The sequence below is a fragment of the Palaemon carinicauda genome, chromosome 44 (assembly GCF_036898095.1).
Source record: "Palaemon carinicauda isolate YSFRI2023 chromosome 44, ASM3689809v2, whole genome shotgun sequence".
In the NCBI taxonomy this organism is placed as follows: Eukaryota; Metazoa; Arthropoda; class Malacostraca; order Decapoda; family Palaemonidae; genus Palaemon; species Palaemon carinicauda.
The window spans coordinates 30,599,218-30,606,238 of record NC_090768.1 but is presented as its reverse complement, the minus strand read 5'-3'; the positions used below and the strand labels follow the sequence as shown (position 1 = coordinate 30,606,238).

General features: G+C 49.7%; 1 long non-coding RNA gene across 1 annotated transcript in view; it reads right to left on the bottom strand.

Annotated features, from left to right (window-relative positions):
• Window positions 1–6,816, bottom strand: part of LOC137634257 (uncharacterized) — a 71,893-nt gene extending 65,077 nt beyond the window's left edge. The window contains exon 1 of the long non-coding RNA XR_011042495.1: window positions 6,713–6,816. This is a non-coding gene — a long non-coding RNA (uncharacterized lncRNA). The remainder of the gene's footprint in view (window positions 1–6,712) is intronic.
• Window positions 6,817–7,021: the final 205 nt, after the last annotated feature.

Sequence of the window (7,021 nt, the reverse complement as noted above, 5' to 3'; positions counted from 1 at the left end):
TGTCCCCTGTCCTACAACTCCTCCTTAGGGTGGAGTGATAGGGCTACCTTGAGCTCCTGTGTGCAGTCCGCTCTGGTACATATACCCTTCATAGTGTCTTATGGGGTTAGCCACTTGATGCGTTTTGTCCACAGGGGTTCTCCCCCCCTCTTGGGTGTTCCCTAGCCCTCCCTTGGGCTACCCTGGCTCCTGGTCCTCTGCGGCCCCTGCTTCTGGGTGATAGGGCTAGCCTCTATCATGGGTACACCCACTCAGGTGGGATGTCTTGGGGTCCGTGGCCGTACCCCTACATCCCTCCTTCTGTCTCTTTCACTATCCTGGTGCCGGTCCCTTGCCGCCTCCCCTGTCGGTGATACCCACCTCCCACCTTGGTGACATATCCCTTGCCCTCTGGGCCGTCAGTCCTCCGTGTGCCGGGGGACTGCCGCCTCCCGTCGGCGTCCAGCCGATGACCTTCCCTCTTACCTCATAGCTTCGGTTGTCCGTCCACCGGTCCGGTCCGGCCCCCGGAGTGCCGGCATCCACTGCCGGCAGTCCGGTTCTGCTATAACCCATCCTTGTCCCTGTCACCAAGCCGGCAACCTTCGGCTGCCGGAGCCGCCGCTCCCCGCCGCTATGCCGGCGGCCGCCATCCTGGTATTACCCCTGACTTATATATTTGTCTTCCCTAATGCCAGAAACTCTGCTGGAGCGGCCTCCGGCTTGCCGCCGGTCTGCCGGAGCCTTCCGGAGGCGTCAAAGCGACTTGCACCCCTTCTACTAGCTATCATCTCATGCTGATAGCCCTACATCGCAACCAGATGGTTTGATTACATAAATAGATAGGTATTATCTTACCGTTCTATTAGTAACCATGCTGTCTTCTTGCATATCACAGATTTCCAGCATGCTGTGTGTATCTTAGCACGGCTGGTTGCCGGAAACCGTTACCCTATGGGATCTTCTACGTTCCCAATTCTAGGGTCTGAGTGGCCTCAGTCCCAGTTTTATATCCTTGGCAATTCCCACTGCCTTCCTGGCATTCTATGTTGAATTCTGTCCTGTGCCCTCGGTCACAACAAATTGCCTATGGATAAGGTTACGGTAACCAGCCGGGCGGGTTACACGGAGTATGTGTCTATCTCCTTCTTTTCCGCCCATTCTCTGAACATCACATTGTTTATACCACTTAATATTAAGTTAAAGATTAATCATTTAATATTTAACTTTAGAATAGAAGTCATTCTTATGACTCCCCCAAACTCATGTTCTCTTTCTCTTACAGGAGGAGCACGTGAAGTGCAACCACGGCTTCTGTGCAGTGAAGCGCCCGCACTTTTATGGGCACACGGCGTGTAGGACTCACGCCCCTTGTGCCAACAAGAGAGGTGATCTGAAGTTCTGGGACCCGCAGAACTGTACGGTCTGCCAGGAACGCCTGGTCGAGGCGTTCAATAACCCTCCCTCAGCGGAGGTTAGGGACGCTTCTCGAGAGAAGCTACGCAAATGGGTGCGTGGCTTCCAGAAGAACGCCACTGGACCGTACCTTGCCACTGAAGACTTGAGGGCCTTACTGTTCCCAAAGGCATCCCCAGACTCTGTGGTCCCCAAGGATCAGATCCCCACCGCCCAGATCACGGTGGAACCCGATGTTGTCATGGCCCGGTCCATGCACGAGTGTCGCCTGGATACTGACAACGCGGAGCGTATGTCGGAGGTGTCGGAGACAACGGAGAGGAACCTCATGGCCGAAGAATTGGGCTATGAGGAGGACCGAGTGGAATACGCCGAGTCGGAGCAAGAGGTCGCTCCGCCTTCCACCACCGCCCCAACTCCTACACCGACGGAAGTATCTCTCCCGTCTACCTCCGCCACCCCGGACCCCATCCCAACCAGCGCCCAGGAGATGTTCCGTATGCTCGAAGCTCTTATGGACAAGAAACTCCGTGAGACACACGAATACATCAGGACCATGGGAAGTCCCAAGGAGCCGAAAAGGATTTCGGTTAAGGACCTCCCGGCATGCTCGCACGCCAACCCCTGGAGGTATGCTGAGCATATGCCTATCGCAACGGGCAGGATCTTCGTCAGTGAGAAGGTGGGCTCGGTTGCCCTGGAAGAAGTGGAGTTCTTCCCGAGTTTTGAGGCTTATCCGGACTGTTACGTCCGGCTTCGATCCGAACCTGCCTCTAAAGAAGAGACCGAACCTAAGGAGGTGATAGTGTTCGATCTCCCGAAGGCCCAGGCTATGCTGGCCAACGCTTTTAAAAGTAGGGGTTTTACCTGCTCAAAGCTTCCGGCGCTGAGCAAGAAGCACCCTACCTACGTCGCACCTGATGATGCGATCCTCCCCTTCATGGAAAAGGCCTTCGCTGCGGTACACAAGGCAGTGGAAGAAGGGAAACCTTGCCCTGCCTGGAGGAGTGCAGACCCTTCTCCTTGGTTACTCCACCCGATGTTCGACACTGGAAGGATATCCAGCATACCTTCGTGGTGGGAAAACTAGATCCTGATGTTGCTGGACGTCAGTTTAACGAAGACCTCCCGAAACTTAATGACCATCTCCTTCGTCGGGAACAAGACACGAAGGAAAGGCTCGCCGCATCCATGTCCCTCCAGGTACAGCTTGACGTCAATGCCGGTGACACTAGAGTCCCCGACCACTACATGGTGCTCGCCAAAACGCATCTGGTGACTGTAGTTAAGGACTTGTACAGCTTCATGAAGGCTCGGAGAGCCTGTCGTGAATTTGTGTTCTCAAGTGCCACAGTGAGACACGAACCCCGGAGGCTGATTTCCTCCAACATCTGGGGTAAGCACCTCTTTCCCTCTGATCTTGTGAAAGAGATCACCGACAAGGCCGCCACGGAGAACAGGAACCTTCTCCACAAGTGGGGCATGTCGAAGAAGAGGAAATCCTCTCAGGACGACGGCCCTCAACCTAAAAGGAAATCCTCCAAGCCAAAACCCCAGCAACGTCAACAGAGACGGCAGTTTCCGGGACCCGCTACTCCCCAAGTGGCTGCTCAGCCACAGCAGACCTTTCAGCTGGTCACCCAACCGGTCTTGTCCCAGTCACCGGTTTTCACCCCTGCCTTCGAGCAACAGACGACTACCTTTCGTCCCAAAGGTAGAGGCTCAAGCAGAGGTGCAGGCAGAGACGCATCTCGCCGTCCCTCCAGAGGCAGAGGAGGAAGGGGAGCTAGCGGCCGAGGCAGTAAACCCTCGGGACACCAGAAGCAATGAAGTGCTTCCGGTGGGAGGAAGACTCCGCCCATTCCAGGATCGTTGGACCTTCGATCCCTGGGCACACAGCATCGTCAAGAAGGGTCTAGGCTGGAGTTGGACTCAACCACCCCCAACCTTCCAGCAATTCTTCCAACAATCAATCCCCCTTCTGGAAGAATGTCCTAGATCTCTTGAACAAGAAGGTGATAAGGAGGGTTAAAGTCAACCAGGTTCCAAGGGAGACTGTTTTGCGTCCCCAAGAAGGACTCCGACAAGCTCAGAGTCATTCTAGACTTATCCCCCCTCAACAAGTTCATAGCGAACAACAAGTTCAAGAGGCTGACTCTTCAACAGATAAGGACCCTTCTGCCTCGAGGTTCTTACACGGTCTCCATAGACCTGGTGGATGCCTACTGGCACGTTCCATTGAACCACCACGCTTCCTCCTACCTAGGATTTCGACTCCAAAGGAAAAGCTACGCCTTCAGGGCCATGCCCTTCGGCCTCAACGTGGCCCCTCGGATCTTCACAAAGCTGGCGGACGCCATAGTACAACAGCTCCGCCTCCGAGACGTCCAGGTGATGGCCTACCTCGACGACTGGCTAGTCTGGGCTCCATCGCCCGAGGATTGTTTAAGATCCTGCAGCAAAGTCACCCAGTTTCTAGAACACCTGGGATTCAAGATAAACGCGAAGAAATCTTGCCTCTCTCCAGCTCAGAAGTTCCAATGGTTAGGAATCCAGTGGAACCTTCAGTCACACCGCCTTTCCATCCCCCAGAAGAAAAGGAAGGAAATAGCAGGGTCTGTCAAGCGACTGCTGAAATCCAAACGGATCTCAAGACGTCAGCAGGAACGAGTTCTAGGCTCTCTACAGTTCGCCTCAGTGCACAGCCTCCGTGCACAGCTAAAGGATGCCGCGGGAGTCTGGAGACGTTCTGCATCCATCGCTCGAAGAGACCTCAAGAGACGGCTCCCAAACAGACTTCGGCTGCTCCTCAAGCCGTGGTCGGAAGCAAAGGCCCTGAAAAGGTCCATCCCTCTTCAACACCCACCTCCATCACTCAACATCCACATGGACGCTTCGCTGGAGGGTTGGGGAGGTCACTCCCACCAAAAACAGGCTCAAGGCACATGGTCTCCCCTATTCAAGATGTTTCACAACATCTTGGAGGCCATGGCGGTCCTTCTAACGCTGAAGAAACTCTCCCCGCCTCCCTCGATCCATATTCGTCTAACCCTAGACAACTCGGTGGTAGTTCGATGTCTCAATCGCCAAGGCTCAAGATCGCCCCAGATAAATCAGGTGCTTCTGACAATCTTCCGTCTGGCAGAGAAGAAGAAATGGCACCTGTCTGCAGTTCACCTACAAGGATTCCGCAACGTGACGGCGGACGCTCTATCCCGGACAAGCCCGATAGAGTCGGAATGGTCTCTAGACGCAAGATCATTCTCCTTCATCTCTCACCAAGTCCCAGAACTTCAGATCAATCTCTTCGCAACGAGCGACAACAATCAACTTCCTCGATATGTGGCCCCGTACGAGGACCCCAAGGCAGAAGCAGTGGATGCCATGTCACTGGACTGGAACAGATGGTCCAAGATCTACCTGTTCCCTCCCACCAACCTTCTGCTGAAAGTCCTCTCCAAGCTGAGAACCTTCAAAGGGACAGCGGCCCTAGTGGCTCCCAAGTGCCTAATAATAATTTTGAAATTCTCTTTCAGATTCAAGAGCAAGTCTTTCATTACTATGTACATTATAATTTGTTGTAAATTACTTTTACATATTTATTGCATTTCATTACTGTAATATATTCTGCAATTGTGAAATAAAATTTCTATTTTATTACTTGTGCGTCTCAATTCGCTCCTACTCATACTATGAAATACACGGCTGTCATAGTTTTATTATCCCCTTCCTCTTATATTCGATGAAGATTACTAAGGTTTCAACCCTTATTATATACTCACCTGTGCAATGTAATATTCCTACACGAATACTTACTTACTTCATATCTTAGAGACCAGACGATTCTCTATTAACATACAGTGCCTAACCACCACTTGTCTGCCCTTGAGAATGCTCCTATATGAATGCCAACCATTCAGTCTTGTCTCCAAGTTCTTCATGTTCTCCCAGCAAGGTGAGTAGCCCTTCGATGACCACTTTGATCTTCGGCATGGCCCGTGGGGACTTCACTGCCAGGGGGGCAGGAAGTTCTCTTCCCTACGGTTCTTCTATTAAGATTACTATGCTAACCTGTTCAAAGCCCTCGGCACTTACACTAAAAGGGGAAAATCTACCACGATACATTGATTCTCTGGTATTCTTCCATCAGGACGCCATGGCCTGAGCCCAAAAAACGGATTTTGAGCGAAGCGAAAAATCAATTTTTGGGTGAGATAGCCATGGCGTCCTGATGGACCCTCCCTGCTACTTCGTCCAGTTTTTCAGGTCCCACCCTGCTCTGCTGTATCATGGTGATCGACAAGCAACTGGCTTCAGGATGAGGACGGACGTGACGTCATTTAGCAATGGCGCCCGTTTGTTTACGTCTTGAGTACCAAAAGTAGCCACGAACGAGATTAGCTGTGGAACGGCTCCCCAGCTATTCTCCGCCCCTACACATTGAAGTGTTAACTCTATGTGGGGTGTAGATAGCTATGTGGCGCGTTAATACATGCGTCCCCTGTTGATATACGATGTCTTAAAGGGAAACCTTTAGGATACTCGCTCCAGAAGTTAGAATTCTGTGATAACCTGTGGTTAAATTCTCTGGGAATATTTAGTAGTTATATACCCAAGGAAGCTACCAAAAAGGAACCTTCCATCAGGACGCCATGGCTATCTCACCCAATAATAGATTTTTCGCTTCACTCAAAATCCGTTATATTAGACCAAGAATATCATTTTAGCACTTTCCAGCGTTTTTAAATCATGAAGCTACGTAGTAAATGGAATATATTTTCTAAATACGTGATAAATGTCCACGAACACAAGTTAGAAAAAAAAACATAAGACTAACAGGTACCACCTCCCTTCGTTTTCCCAAACCCTCTAAAATGGGTGTTGCTTAAAAAAAGAAAAAAAAAATGTTGAGAAAGCTAGCCTAAACTAGGTTATCCGAAGAGTCCTAGACAAATATAGTAGATGATTAGGATATGCCTCCCAGACATACCATGTAGCCTACAGTCATGTTTTTCTTCAGGGCTAGGGTAGGCTATAGCTAGTATACCAGTAAACGTGTGTTTGATAAACATATTTCGCATATTAACACAGATATCACCCTTTATACAATACAACTTTACCGATATCAGCCTAATATACAATAATAACATTCTACTAATCAACAAAATCGCACTGGAATATATCAAAAGCTGATACACAAGGTAAACAACTGCCGACGCTTGGACATTCAGACAACTGACAATCTCATTAAAGAGTAAAGATACCCCACTAAAACACACAGCAATACTTAAAATACGTGGGTTTTAACTCCCATTACCTGAAGGTGATGTATGATGACTGGGTGATATTACTATGAGGTACACCAATATTCGATCCACTCAGACAGGAGCAATGGGTGAGCGAACAAAGACAAAAAGACTATACAAGGAAAGGAAACTAGATCCAAACAAAACTTTACTCTCTCGTTAAGTCAAAACTGTCAAGCTCTTGGAAAATAAGTATCAGTTACAAAAACCTAAACAAACACATTATATATCCTAATTAAATAATGCAATAGGGAAAATTATAGAGAAATATCTTACAAAATAAAATAAACAAATTAAGAGGTTTATTACAAGGAGGTTAA